This window comes from Homalodisca vitripennis, chromosome 6 (genome assembly GCF_021130785.1).
Source record: "Homalodisca vitripennis isolate AUS2020 chromosome 6, UT_GWSS_2.1, whole genome shotgun sequence".
NCBI classification, from domain to species: Eukaryota; Metazoa; Arthropoda; class Insecta; order Hemiptera; family Cicadellidae; genus Homalodisca; species Homalodisca vitripennis.
Window position 1 is genome coordinate 96280521 of NC_060212.1, and position 16582 is coordinate 96297102.

Below are 16582 nucleotides of genomic sequence, written 5' to 3' on the forward strand. Positions count from 1 at the left end.
CCAATGAGTCGATGCACAGGTAGGCGATAGTTCTTTGCGTGCCTGGTGTTGTAATGGTGGATTTGCAATCCACTTCTAGCTGTTTCCGGTTCCTTAATATGGACATAGATTATTGTCTCTGGAATGTACAAATTGACCACTATGACAATACAAGGCGTATTCAGAAAGCAAGTACTGTTTCATTCTACTGCCGCCGTAGCGCTACAATCAGTGTTCCGCACATGCGCACTGGTCGTTCTTGTTCACTGGCCATTGACTCATACCATTTTATTTGTCGTACGTTGTGTTTTCAGTTTTCTCTGAAACGTTTAAAAAATGTTTTAAGACAATTAGTAATCCCGCTAATTGTGAGATTCTCACAGTTTTTTTCTGAACGCAAGGAATGTGAAACCGGCTTCAATTTATCATCAACTTCGAGATGTTTACGAGGAAGATGTGATGAGTGAAAGAATTATGAGAAAATGGGTTAGAATGAGCTATGGCGGTAGAACATACGTGCATGATGAGAATTGGAGTTATCGGCCTTCTCTTGTCACCGATGATCTGGTTATGGGCAGTTGACGAAAAGTCCTAAAAGAAACAGACGTTTTCATTATGACAACGCTAATCTGACGATTTCCAACAAATTTCATGCACTCTTTTGTACGAAATTGTTACGGTCCGCTTAGGTTTTTGCAAGCTGTGTTCCCGATGAGTTCCAAAAATGCTCACTGACGTGTACAAAACTAAGAGACTCCAAAGTGCTTTGACTTTTCTCACACTTTTGATGATGGTGAGGATTTTTTTAATAAAATTTGTGACAGGTGATGAAACTTGGGTCCTCTATGTCACACCGGAATCCAAACAGCAGTCATGGAGTGGCAACATACGCAATCCCCGAAGAAATAAAAAATTCAAGACAACAATTGTCTGCACAAAAAATCATGTGCATTTTTTTTTTAGGAACGGAAAGGTATTGCGAAACCTTAAGAAAACTAAGGCAGGAAATTCAAAACAAATGGAGAGGAATGGCTCAATAACGGAATTGTGTTGCTCCATGACAATGCTTGGTCCCATACCGCTGGTGACACTCAAAACATTGGTTCGGCAATTTTGTTAGGAGCAGTTTGCCCGCCCTACAGCCCGGACTTGGCACCATCTGACTACCATTTATTCCTGCACATGAAGCGCGAGCTAGGCAGCCAACGCTTTTAAACCGACGATGAAGTGGAAACTGCTATGGAGTCATGGGCACATTTGTTGGCAGGAACCTTCTACGAAGAGGGTATAGACAAATTGATCACCTGCTACAGTTAGAGTGATAGTTTAGAAGTGATACTTCAGTATTTGAGACTTTCATTATATTGGAAATATTATCTCACTTCACCTGGGCTTTAGGTGCAGTCCTTAAGTAACATTCTACAAACCTTTAAAGTCGTAAAGGTTTTACTGGAATTCTCAAGATTCTTGGAGTTAAATTACTCCCCTTTATAATCGAAGCCAATTGGTGTACGGTTAGTATCGAAGCCAATTGGTGTAAAACGGTTAGTATATGGCGATTACCGTACCAGAATATAAATAAAGACCACTAGTCAGTTATTGGTAAATGTAAATTTAAAAAAATAAAAGTTCTCTACAAACACAAAACAGAGGAATTAAAAAAAAAGAAAGTATATATCTCAAAAATAAAGTATAGGTATAAAGAAAGAATGGCTTACTTAATCCAAATTTCTATAGTTTTAAGATTGTTAATACACAAATACAAGTGGTGGTTCATAATTAAAGGCATTAAGTCTTGAATAAGGATAGTGTGAGAACCAAAACAAAAAATATTATAAGACATCATTAGAACAATTCTTATTGGTAAAAACACGTGAATAAGACTAAAAACGTTCTTGTAATGTTTATTGAAATAGTAATATAACGTCAGTCAAACAAGGTAGGACATATCCTAATTTCAAGTTGCCAATAGCCTCTAGCATGAAAGGGGAACTGGTCAAAATGAAGTATGGAACACCAGGTGTTGCGTTAACAGACTCATTTCATTCTCGAGATGTCTTGCGGACAAAACATATAGACTGGTAATCAGACAGAATTTGATTTTTTTACTACCACCATGCAGACAGAAGAGAAAATCTATTGAGTGATAGACTTAAATAACATCCAGCTAAATCCAATGAATATACATATATTCATTGAACTCATTCCTTTTTTTTGCATTTGGAGGTGAAGTTCCATGCAAAATTTAAAAGCATGAAATCGTCCCGAGATATTCTGTAGTTAGTTAGGCTACGTAAAGGCTCAGACAAATTCCATAGAGGGAATTGCCTATCATCACATATGACGTTGCTTAGGTATAAATAATGATACAGGCAAAACTTTAAGTCCATATTCTAATTTGTTATAGAGCTATCCAGAGGTAAAACAGATAAACAGGTTTTTTTTATATATTTTGTGGGACAACCACATATAAATAACATTTTTTACTGGACCTGTAATGACAGGTTTTGTTAATGATCAGCCAATAATAAACAACATTAACGTATTAAGGGACTAATATATCAATATACATAAGAAGTACCAATTTTTCAAAACAAGATTATTGTCCCAGTTCCGTTTAGGCTAGAACACACGGTTCAGGCAATCATTAGTCTGAGTTCTTTCGGATGAAGAAGAATAAATTGTGGACAAATTAGTCAGGACACACGACACCAGGCCAGATGTTTGCCCGGCCGAAGTCTAAAACGCTTCTGGATCCGGACCTCGGAGTGAGCATTCATCCCTGAAAATGGTAGTGGAAGTAGTGTTGAATTGCCGGGAACACAGGGTCCATTGCATTCCAAATTAATTTGAGTAACTTGACCAACATGTGCAATGTTACAAACATTGCAAAGAGGTACAGAATTTTCCTTCTGAAAAGTCCCTTTAGCATAAACGATGGAGAACTTTGTATTACTGGATTGCTTGCTGAGTTATATCTTTGAATGCTTCAAATTATAGTGCTTATCTATGTAATATAATCTCATATGAAATGATAGTGAAATCGGTTAATCGATAGTGAATTTTTAAAGTCCTTCCTCTGTATATTTGGTTATATAATGCTCGTAAGTGCCACTGTGTGTGTGTTTTTTTACGTATGAATAATACACAAAGATGAAAATAAACTGAGATTTATAGTATATATTTTATATATATAATAGTTGTGAGAGGCCTCATTTTCTGATTCATCTTTGACTTAAAAGGGCCACAGATATAAAACTAAAAGAGATTTAATCAATATTTTTGATAGTACAATAGAAAATGAACAATTCCTTATTTTCAATTTATAATCACATTATATTTTACTTGAAGCAAAAAAATTTACTTCATAAGTGATTATTAAATGTAATCTTAGACTTTCATTTAACATGTAATAAAACAAAACCCTAGAATAGTACTGCAGAATACACAACACCTGAACTAGTTCGGGGGGAAGACAGAAAATATCGCCACACCACATCATCGTACAACACTCTAATGGTTTGTAATGATTTTAAAACGAATCATGTAGTACATTGATTTGTTATTTTGTTGGAAGGAATTAAACGAGATATTTGAATTAAATCACCTTAAGATCTATGTAGCCTGAAAATATTTTTTATGGAAAGACAATCGAAATAGTTTTATAGAATGTTTTAGAATTTGGAAAAATTGTGTAATATTTATGAAACAAAGCTGTTGATATTTTCAGCTGGTGTTTGCCAAAGAGGCAGAAACATTTGTACTTGAATTTTATACAATTTAAATATGCAGTGCTTGATCAGCTATGTAATGCAGATTACAAAGACAAAATCCCTACTGGTATTTCATTTTCACTACAGATTGCAAAAGTGACGTATTTAAACTATCTAAACAATTATAAATTCTATTTAAACTCTGATATAAAACCTCTTGAAATAACAAATCTGTGAATGTTAGCACATAAGGGTAGCTGAAACTGGTTGGCTCCCTTCATATTGAGTATGACATTTTTAGTGTGTTTTAAAGAAAAACAGTGTGATAGACACAAACATGCCTCAGCAATCCATTCCTGCTTATACAATAGTCAGAAAAGACTTCTATCAAGTCAAAATTATTATAAACGATTATTTTGAAGTGTTAAATGGCTTAGTATCCAAGGCATTTCCAATATTCCACTTCTACCAGAAGTAAAAATCAAGTGATGGGGACAGATGTTTAAAAAAATATGTAGGCCTTTAAAGTTTGTGTCTACATTTTCTTAATCTGGGTAACAATTGAAATAAAAATATAGTGCCAGAAATTGTATTTTAAATCTTAAATACCTTACCTATGGCCGCTGAAATAATGAAATGAATAGAAATGAAAAATGCCTTTATTAAAGAAGCAGTTAGGGCTATTAAGCCCTCTCTATGCCACTCACCTCATATTGTATTACAGAAAATTTACAATAGTTTAATACAATTTTTGGTAAATTATTAACTTATTCTTTAAATAGAAAAAACAAAAATGCTTAACCTATACAAAATTAAATTATCTTAAAGTAAAAATCAATATATTTAAATGAATGAATGAATAGTAAGTACCACATAAAAGCCTGTAGCAAATCTTTTTGAAACCATTATAAGGCTCCATCATATCATATCGTAGATTGTATACTTGCAAAATTAGACACTTCTGATTGGAAAATTGCATGTGAAGTAACGGGTAACAGCTCAGTTAATTTGTTATATTTATTTAAAATATTCGATAAATGTGTCTAGTTTTCGAATTTGTATTTAAACTAGCTATAACACAATTTTTTTTAGGCATGTATGTCTGAGTATATTTGTTTTGGTCAGTACTATCTAATATTAATTGAATAGAATAATAAACTAAGCTTGGTTTCCTCTGAAACCTGTTTCGATCCTGAAACTCTAAATCAGAGGTGGAAAAGGTTGTCCATAGTTGTATGAGAACATTAAAAATCTGAGTAGAGCTGAAGACCTTTGTGTTGTTACTGTTTACTACCATTACTATTAGAATATCATCCATAAAATAAAAAAAATTGAAAATCTTACTTTACATTTCTCAACATTTATATAGATATAAATTAATTGACGGTACTGTACGTAGCCTGCACAGAATAATACATTGTAAGATTTAAAAATAGTTTGTTATTTAAATATTTAAGAAACTGTATTAACATATTTGTTATTCTAACTTAACTACTTTACTATTTATTTTTGTTAATATATCCTCTTAACATACGTAATTTAATTGAGGTAGATTTTAATTAGGTTTTTCATATGTTTAGACTTTTTAATTTATACATAATTAATTCTATGATGAAATATTTACGATAGGCGAAATTAAATTAATCTAACAAACTATTGAAATACTATGCCACCCAGTCTTTGTTTGTTATTGACGATAGAAGGTTTGAAAGGACAGCAGAATTTTACAAAACTTCACAAAACACAGTAGTTGTACAATGATGGAGCCAAATTGTATACGTTCGGGGTTTTTTTCCTTTAGATCTTGTGTTGTAAAGACTTTAAGGACGATTTACAGTGTCATCCTCCAAATTGTGCGACTTTCGATCTCTTATGTTTAAAAGAAGTAAGTGTGAAAATTCATCAGTTATGAGGACACTATTAAATTGTACTCTCATATTTATATGAAAAGATAAAACTATACACAATGGGACCAAGATAGGATGACTTAATACAGGCTTTAAACTTCTTAAGTGCATGTTTCTCGGGGTACTACTTAGGGTAATTGAACTACAACTACGTATGTCTAGCGAGAGTCCTCTTTTAAGCTTGGTCAAAACCATACTAAAACTCATTCCAGACAATCTCCTTACACTCTGGAAGAATTTGGCTGAATTAGATTGTTTTAAATGTTGTACATCGGAGGAGTATCAATAATATATAACTCAAGGGGCAACCGTAAATGCTGAATACTCAGTTTTTTGCCATCCAATCAAGTGGCTGCTATTTCACATAATGCGATGATGATTTTTTCTTTCCCTAGCCTTGTGGAATTAAAGATAACGTAAAATGAAAGATTTTTGCACTTAAAAACACCGTACGTTTTTTGAGTTCTTGACGTTAATTTGTTTTCCATACATCTCACGAAATAACAAAAGTTTACAATATAATTATATTATTATACATAGATAAATTTTAAAAGGACTTCTCAATACAATGAATTGAGAGGGACTATTGGTTTTTAGAAATGGTGTAATGACTTGATTATGCATTGATTTGTGTGATCATTGAATATGCAACTTGGACCCTAATGATATAATTTGCACAAAATCATCTTCCTAGATAATACATCGCTCAAGAGATTGTGTTATGAATGGTAAGTTAACACCTTTGTTAAATTGAAGTCTGCAACATGCAAAACATCAACTGAGATTTTAATATTGAACTTAGTAACAGACTGAATTTTATAAATGCTTTGTTAGTTCACATCCAGACTATACAAAATAATTGACCCCCAGTTATATTTCCCCAGCGTTAAAAAATTTGGGAAATTATGAATTTGGGTCAATGTTATTTGGCTTAGTATTAAATTTTACGGTATTTATTTACAATAGCGTGACCATGGAAAATGGACTTTTTTTCATGGGTTGGGCATTTATAGCCAAGTATTATTATCACAGGTGCATATAAACTGGGGGGAAAGTATATTATTGTATTATATTGATGCCTTTCGGGCACTATTGAGTTAAGGAGCAGGAGCAGGGGCATCACGTAATCTGGGATTCGACTTTTGCAAGCTCGAGTTAATTTTTTTTCTAAAAGAGCGAGCAGTGCACAGCACTGTGCAGCGGGCAGGCATCGTTGACAGGATTAACGTACTAGTCAGCATCATTTCAGTGAAACTTATCACTAACCTTAATGAACATCCAACACAAAGGTGTGCCATTACCACTACTGAACTAGGAGGTTAAGAATAAACACGGAGGAACAAAATAGTTCAAAATGGCGTCTCTTCTTTATTTGAGAGAGCTGCGGAGTAAGTAATACCAAACTGTCAAATATGGATAGTGTTGCCAGAGGTACTGTCAAAAACAGAGTTTTCAGAGGATTTCAAAAAAATCGTAACACCTCTGATTTTCGTTGCCGGCAAATTTTTTCTTCACTATTGTTTTCAGGAAAAAAAAATGAACATATCTTTCCATGGTCACGTTATTGTAAATTGATACCAAATTTACTTTAAAAATATTCATTTTGACTATAAGAACATATTATTTTTAATAATAATATTATTTAGATAACAGTTTACATTTAGTATGATCCATTTAGTCATCATGCAGAAGTGTTACAGAATAGGTTAGCGTTAGTATAATGCCTAGCAACATCACTTACTTCAAACTGGGAGCAATTGGTTTCATTCTTTGAAAGTAAGTCTACATTGGTATCTGTGTCATCCATTTGTATAGATTAATCCTCATATCATATAAATCACAAGAATATTCAAATCTTTTTACACAGCGTTTATTACGCTCTATGTTGTGTAGCTACTTGACATTCTTTTCCCAAAACATCGAAGAAAACAGATGAGAAAATACAATGCAACTGATGTAGCACACACTCTAGTGAAATTATTGAAAACTTATCAGTTTGGGGTTCATTCGATAAATCTTAAAAATGGCGTTGGCAGTCGAGTTTAACCAAAAGTGATGGTAGGCAGCATTTTCCCCTGAGCACTTATATTATTTCTAAACAATGAAAGTGATTATTCTAAAAAAATTGTATGTGTATAGAAAAAATTTATGTTTATGTGCATTCTGTTCCTCGAACAATCATGTTTTTAACTGACACCATTAAAGTTAGTAATTATTGTCAATAATGGATTTCGGATATGTATATTAATAATTGATGTAATTAATAAAACAATCCTACTTTTAGGGTTGTTTTCTTTAAAGTTTAGTTCAAGGGAAGTATTTTGGTTGATGTCTTTAGATTTGAAGCTTCTGTAATGTCTGTCCCTATTCAGTCTTGTAGCCATTATTTGTAATATAAAGAATGATTTTCGCTTCTGAAAGATTCAGATCAAGTGTAATATGGAACCCGTAGTTTAATAGTTTCTCCCTGCGTATCATATTCTTAAACCAGATGAAATGATGATTATATTATGTCTGATGTTATTGCTTTTATTATTGAATTTGTGGTTTGATAGGTATAAACGTTAGGCTTTAAAGTATGTAAGTGGAATAATAAAGTAAATACTATAATTTCGATCATTTGATTCGTCGTTGTAGATCTTCATTTATTTATTTGAAGTCAAATGATTCCAGGGAATATATTATATTTTGGGGACGTATTAGGTATGTAATGAGTTTAATGGTTGTAGAATGTAGAGTTTGATTAACAGTATTCCTTTCCACAAATGTTACAGTCAATATTACTTAAAATCAGGATATGTAATATATAATATTATGTAAAAAATTAGATTATAATCAATAAATAATAGTGTAGATGTGTATTATCTTTAATGCAACATAATCAGATGTTTTGTGTTTGAATGTCTAATTTGTGAAATGTCACATGCATGTTTATGTTTACTATATGTAAACAAATAAGTTGTGTACATTTAAAAAAAGTTTAATAGTATTTATTTTGTGTATTAACTTAATAACTTTAAATCTTTTACAATTAATGAATAAATAATTAAACATTCTTTTATAACACGTTAACAAAAAATAAATTATAACATAAAATTGGATTTCCAAATCATTGTAGCAGTGATTTGTATTTAACTGCAAACGTCAGAATAGGCCTATTAACTTATAGACAGATGAACTCCTTCACTTCTGATAACATAATTAACAATGGAAGATTTCAAAGGAAGTTTTAATTATGGACATTTAACAATATTATGTTTCACAGCAACAAAAACCTGAGTCTTTGAGAACATAGAGTAACTAACCTCTTCTTCAGATGTAAAACCTTTTCGTTTAAGGTAGAGTACAACAAACAGATAAAAATTCAAGACATGGTCACCTCCCTGGTCTGAAGATGTTTTGGAATATCAGAGTATGAAATTAATATTAAATTATACTTTATGGAATGAATGCAAATAAATCATCATGAGCACAGGAATTATAATAATACAGATTAAACTCAGAGAAAAAGCCTCAAATATTATAGTTTGTATTGTGACCAATGTATAATAATTGCATAATTTGGTGCTATGTTACGTTTCAATTACATAATACTGTTCTTGTAGACACATTCAGCCTCTGGCATCTTTCATAATTTAAAACTAATGTAAATACCCATACCAAGAGTCAGCATATGTGAGATATAGTGTTACAACAAAGCAAAACAAAAAATCATATTCCCCTTTTAAGACAACAATTAATTAGATAGTGAAGTTGTGTAACCATGGAATTAAACTAGTGAAATCATCTCAAATTCAAAAATAGAAACTTGTGTTTATAAGGACATTTATGTAACCAAATATTGTAGTAATTCTAAAACTTTTACCGAAATTAAATTAAAAATTTCAAATATTGACAGTAGCCATTTTGAATACCAAGGTACATAAAATAAAATACCGCTGATTCAAAACTGAATGAACTACACTACAATTCTCAAGATGGCTGTTTACAACGTGAATCAACTTTGCAGCTCCACTCAGGACTACATTTAATAAGATCCAAATTAGAAGCTGTGACTGCTGACGACGAACCCCTTCATCTCAGCGATGCCAAGCCTGACTAATTCTATTGGATGAAATTTCCAACCAAGCTGTGACCACTGACACCTTCCACTCAGCGGTGCCACGCCTGACGAATTCTACTGGATGAAAATTCTAAGCTGTGACCGCTGACACCTTTCACTCAGCGGTGCCACGCCTGACGAATTCTATTGGATAAAAATTCCAAGCTGTGACCGCTGACAACTTCATCTCAGTGGTGCCACGCCTGATGAATTCTACTGGATGAAAATTCTAAGCTGTGACCGCTGACACCTTTCACTCAGCGGTGCCACGCCTGACGAATTCTATTGGATAAAAATTCCAAGCTGTGACCGGTGACAACTTCATCTCAGCGGTGCCACGCCTGACGAATTCTACAAAAATTCCAAGCTGTGACCGCTGACACCTTCATCTCAGCGGTGCCACGCCTGACGAATTCTATTGGATAAAAATTCCAAGCTGTGACCGCTGACAACTTCATCTCAGGGGTGCCACGCCTGACGAATTCTATTGGATAAAAATTCCAAGCTGTGACCGCTGACAACTTCATCTCAGCGGTGCCACGCCTGACGAATTCTATTGGATAAAAATTCCAAGCTGTGACCGCTGACAACTTCATCTCAGCGGTGCCACGCCTGACGAATTCTACTGGATGAAGATTCTAAGCTGTGACCGCTGACACCTTCCACTCAGCGGTGCCACGCCTGACGAATTCTATTGGATAAAAATTCCAAGCTGTGACCGCTGACAACTTCATCTCAGCGGTGCCACGCCTGACGAATTCTATTGGATAAAAATTCCAAGCTGTGACCGCTGACAACTTCATCTCAGCGGTGCCACGCCTGACAAATTCTACTGGATGAAAATTCTAAGCTGTGACCGCTGACACCTTTCACTCAGCGGTGCCACGCCTGACGAATTCTACAAAAATTCCAAGCTGTGACCGCTGACACCTTCATCTCAGCGGTGCCACGCCTGACGAATTCTACTGGATGAAAATTCTAAGCTGTGACCGCTGACACCTTCCACTCAGCGGTGCCACGCCTGATGAATTCTACTGGATAAAAATTCCAAGCTGTGACCGCTGACAACTTCATCTCAGCGGTGCCACGCCTGACGAATTCTACAAAAAATTCCAAGCTGTGACCGCTGACACCTTCATCTCAGCGGTGCCACGCCTGACGAATTCTATTGGATAAAAATTCCAAGCTGTGACCGCTGACAACTTCATCTCAGCGGTGCCACGCCTGACGAATTCTACTGGATGAAAATTCCAAGCTGTGACCGCTGACACCTTCATCTCAGCGGTGCCACGCCTGACGAATTCTATTGGATAAAAATTCCAAGCTGTGACCGCTGACAACTTCATCTCAGCGGTGCCACGCCTGACGAATTCTACTGGATGAAAATTCCAAGCTGTGACCGCTGACACCTTCCACTCAGCGGTGCCACGCCTGACGAATTCTACTGGATAAAAATTCCAAGCTGTGACCGCTGACACCTTCATCTCAGCGGTGCCACGCCTGACGAATTCTACTGGATGAAAATTGTAAGCTGTGACTGCTGACGACGAACAGCTTTATCTCAGCGGTGCCACGTCTGATAATTCTGACTGCTGTCAATGTGAGTACTCTCATCTTTGCTGTTCCACTCAAGGAAATGTATACTTGGTGCCAAATGTTGAACTGCAGCTGCTGATGAACATCTTCTGCTTTGCAGTTCTACAGAATATGGCTGGTTACAATATCTGTTGTTCACCTTGAATTTTGCCCACAATTTGAAATCTCTATATAGTTTGCTAATAAACCTGTGTTTAGAGTGAAAATAATTTTAGCTCTTTTTGGCATATTTATTTATTATTAAAATTAAGTCACTAGGCTTTGTTACTTTTCTATAATCACTTATTAACATGTTAGATTCGATGAGGGCCATAATTGCTTGTGCCTTCTGTACAGATAGCCAATGAAGGCCATTGGTGGTAAACGGCCAAAGGTAGCTAAATGCTGATAAACCAATAATGAACCAAGAACAATTCATTTATGTATATAATTTTATGTACGTAATTTATTCAAAATTTAGAAGTACTAAACTATTTAGTTAAATAAAAAGTGTTGATAAGTTTTAGCTATGGAATTATTAAAACATTCTGTCCTATTTAAAAAATAAATAGTGATTGTTTACAAAGAAGTCTAATACCTTTTATTAAGCAAGGCATAAATAGGGGTTCATCTGGACGTTCTTGATACAGTTTTGTGGTTAACAACAATCCACCCTAACGGTATATAATATCGGTTAAAAGTAATTTTAAGGGAATGTATGAATGTAGTTAATTTATTGAGAACTCTATTCAGAACTATAGGAAATGCATTCACTGAAATATATGTAAAAATGTAAATTTTTTGACAGTGACATTGCATAGTTAGAATAACATAATTGATGTAACCAAAATACTGTGGATTTCGTATGTATTAATCATTACTCATAGTTCTATAATTCTGCAGTGACGTTTAAGATGAAGATGATACATAGGATCCGGAGATATGGGCATCAGTCAGGAATCAGTAGAAATAAGTCATTGCTATTCTCGGATTATTCATCACACTCAAACTTCTTTTACTCAAAAAAACCGAAAGATGCAGCAGTTTAACAGGTTATTATATACTTCAGGACTCCTCTCATTTGTTGATGTTCATGTGTGTAGTTAAATGTACCATCCAGAATCTGAAATTCTGTACATCATATATAAGCGTTTTAACTGTCAGGTCCCGGAACTGATACACTGATAATTGTGAATAACATTTAAATTAAGAAGAATTTTTACAATAGTCTAGAATAGTTCAAGCTATTCCTTATATCTACTATGTATTATCTTGTTTATGCATTTGATTATGTACAGTATCTGAAGTAAAATGTATAGTTACTGAAGAACTAAAGCTAGTATCAAAGTTTTGTTAAAAAATTGTCTTTTTGGTCCTTTTAATCAAAGAGTTTCAAGCATCATAAACTATATCACAAATATCTATTTTAGGAATGAACACTATAGAGAAAGTAATCTAACTAAATGAGTGAAGCAGAAAAAAATGTTTAAAGAAAATATATTTAAGTACGAATAAAATAAATAAAAGCATCAAGCACATTACATCAAAGTGTGTGTATGACATACCTGTATAAGTACAGGTACTAAAAAAGGGATGCTTTAATGGCCTGTGGCCATCATCACGTCGTCATCGTACGTTATCTCATTGTATGTTCACCGCCTGACTTTATACCTCATAAAGTGTTTCGACCTTCATACACTGACATAGTGAAGGAAAATATCAATATTTCTTTTCAGAAATCAGGAAAACGTTTTTCATGAATATGGCATGTAATATATATTAGCATATAACAATTAATACTGTTCTTTATTATTATCTGATCTCAGATACTCTTCATGAAGTCAGCTTGTAAAATGTAAACAGAACATGTTATATAAAATTAGATTAAGCACAAACGTACACTTTTTTGGCAAAATGAAAATGAAAATATACTTTGTCCTATAAAGAAAGATGTATCAAATGTGTAGCCAACATTCCCACTATAGATAATTAATGTGAAGCTCTCGGTTTTAAACAGAGTGCTCTTGCTCTCTTTCCGAGTACCATTCCAGTAAGTGTAGGAGTCAAACTAGAAACTAATAGTTATTAGAAATACTACAATTTCTGATGTACTACAACTTGTGTAACTCTTCATGAAATAATATTTATATAACCACATCCAGCAGCAGAGCCCTCAAAGTTGTATACTGTTCCCTCGTCAGGCAAAAACTAGAGTTATTGGCAGTTGCATGGTCACTTTCTAGTTGGTCAATTCAGTGCCCTGCCCGACAAGTACAGGACGAATTTGTGAAGGTGGTGGGAGTGTGACAGATTCTACGGTACAGGGATGTTTCGGTCAAAGAGGTGGCAATGGACATGAACCCAGTGTCGCTTGATGCTCGAAGGATTCAGTATGCCATGATCTTGTATCCTCATCGAGTGTCCACAACTGCTCGAGAGAATCATTCTGCTTTTCAGCTCAGCTTCATTGAATCCTGTCACTTAGTAGGCTGATATAACTACTCTTCTTTCAGCCAGGGGATGTAAAAAATTTTTTTCTGAATGATTATTTGCCTGTCTGTCCGCAGGTTGCCTAAAGAATTAAATGCGATATAGACTTGAAATGTATCATGCAACTTCAGCAATGCCTGTTACGTGATAAGTGGTGCTGGGTAATCCTGCCTTAAAATAATAAGTTGTTTGTTATAATTACTGAAATGATGGCTAATCATGGTAAATATAAATTTGGCTATTTTAATCAAAACTTGCATACTAAACACGTATCATAATATTGTTCAATGAATTTTAATCTACACAGTACGTATGTATGTACCTACTAATTACATATAAATAAATAAATAATTATTAATTAACCATATGCTTGACACTATTATGAACATTAGTGGTTTGAATATACATATATATTCAAATATATTATTATTAATTACAAACCAGATTATTTTATTGATAACCAGATAGAGATACAGTTACAGACCAGCTTAGCCAAAGTATATTTATTACTAATAATCCCATGGCGGGAAACATAGGATTTCTGGCGACGATAGACTGACAGTAGAGTATGGATTCAGTACAAGCATGGAACTTAACATTAATATAAGATAATCTTATACATCATAATAATAAAAAACTTTTTGTTATTCAATGTTTATTGAAAAAATAATATATATATACATACATATATATATAGTTGTTACACCAATTAAGCTGCAAGGGCTGCTTGTAAATTAAGTTATATATATTCCCATTGGGTTTAAAACCAAAATTCAACCAATTCATACATTTTTAATTTGAGATATGTTGGAATATGTCTATATATTTACGTATGTCATGTAAATGAGCACGTGGTACAGAGCATCTTTCTAATTGTTATAAATATTCATACCTACCAGACTGACCTTAGTCTACATACAATTTTGCTGTAATGGTACTGTGAAGGAAACAGGATTATTTTCCGGACATCTGCCATCGTTCAGTGATACAAAAAACCAGTAACGGTACGTTTTGAAACCTGCATCTGTTCTTCAGGTAAATAACTAACCTAACACATAATTACAATCTAGGTTAAAATAAACAAATCATACCAGAGCGTTGTGACACACATAGGTCAGGAATCACGACCACCATTTTGTGTATCAACTTTACTAACTGTAAAACATGCATTCAATAATGGTAATGGTACTGGCATTTAATTATGCTATAATTCTAAAAATATGGACCTTCTAGGAGGAATTTTTCTCTTAAGTCAATGTGTCATTATCATGTTAATTACAACATTGTTTGTGAATAAGAACAGTCTATTTTGAAAAGTATACCGGTTATTTGTTAGTATTATTACAGTTTTGTTTTGAAAAGTTAATAGTTCATATTATTTTAAGTTTGTTTATAAAAGATTAATAAATAACTAAAGGAGTTTATTCCACACACACGCACGCACGCACACACACACACAAGAGAAATTAATAGTTACTCGCAGTACACAATACATGTTTCTTGAAACACCATTTTTTTGTAAAGGAAGTTTGTAGAAAACAACTATGTTATCAGGGACCTACAATGTTTAATTCAATAGTGCAGTATTATGGAAACAGCATAATATTTGAAGCTAAGCCTAAGGTGAAGATGAAAGTAATATCTTTTGTAGTAAACAAAATTTAATGATATGAATATGGGTTTTTTGAGGGCAAATTTGTTTTTGTTTTTAAACTTATGTGACTTATTTTCTTTGCATGTTCGTGGTTCTAGTCAAAGTTGTTGCATTGTTCGAGTTGTTCACTTTGGCCTTGTTATTTGTGATTCTGTTATTTATTATAGATATATTTATGGAGTATATAATATTTATTTTTGTGTAGGCTACTTGAGGAAGTTTATTGTTGTTGTTGTTATTTGTTGCACTATTGATAAATATATATTTGTTGTTAAACCTTATTGTTATTTGTTATCGATTATGAAGTTTATAATTGCTGTTACCATGTTATATATTTTATATCATATAATAATTATTTGTATATCTTGCTATAGCTGTTATAAATCACGTAATTACTGTCGTAAGGACATTGTATAAATTAATAGTTTATATAGTACATGTATAATAATTACTTCAATCCCACGCGCAACCTATGAGTTGCATGGGAAAAATAGAAAAATGTATTGCATGTTATTCCTGAATAAAGATGATTTGAACTTGAACTTGAACACACACAGGAATCCATACAAGAAGAAGAACATACACCCATACAATTTTGATAACTTACAATAAACATATACAAGTCAATAAATTTTAAAATTAAGATAAACTAGCAACCTATTTTAGAGTTATCAGAAATGAGACAAACTTCTCAAGCATCAACCAGATCTTACACTGAAAAATTAACAAAAATAAAGGAATCCCTAATGTCATTAAATATAGGACATTTAAATACTATAGAATCATGTGATATAATAACTAACGAAAATTCGAATGTCCTGAATAAAGTAAGTTATTACAAAAAACCTCAACAATATTTAAACACTTATGGGCTATAATGCCGTAACAATATCTCAGTAGTGTTATACCAACTCCTTTATTAAAAAAATAAGGTCTATTAAAAAAGAATGGTAACACCTTTGAAAATAAATTGTTACAGATAAAAACATCAATAAACATAATGAAAAATAATTAATAAAATTTTAGAAAGTAGTTTGTTGTGAAAAATGTATGTAAGGTTATATTAAAGATTAGCCTACAAGTTTTATGCTAAGAACACATTGCAGAGCAAAATAAACTCTTTAGATACAGTATTATTTTTCCCATTAGTTGAATATATGAG

General features: G+C 33.3%; 1 protein-coding gene across 1 annotated transcript in view; it reads right to left on the reverse strand.

The window, feature by feature from the left end:
- LOC124364582 (protein IMPACT-like) overlaps window positions 1-16582 on the reverse strand; it is a 33904-nt gene that overhangs the window by 1350 nt on the left and 15972 nt on the right. The gene's annotated exons all lie outside the window — the stretch shown is intronic.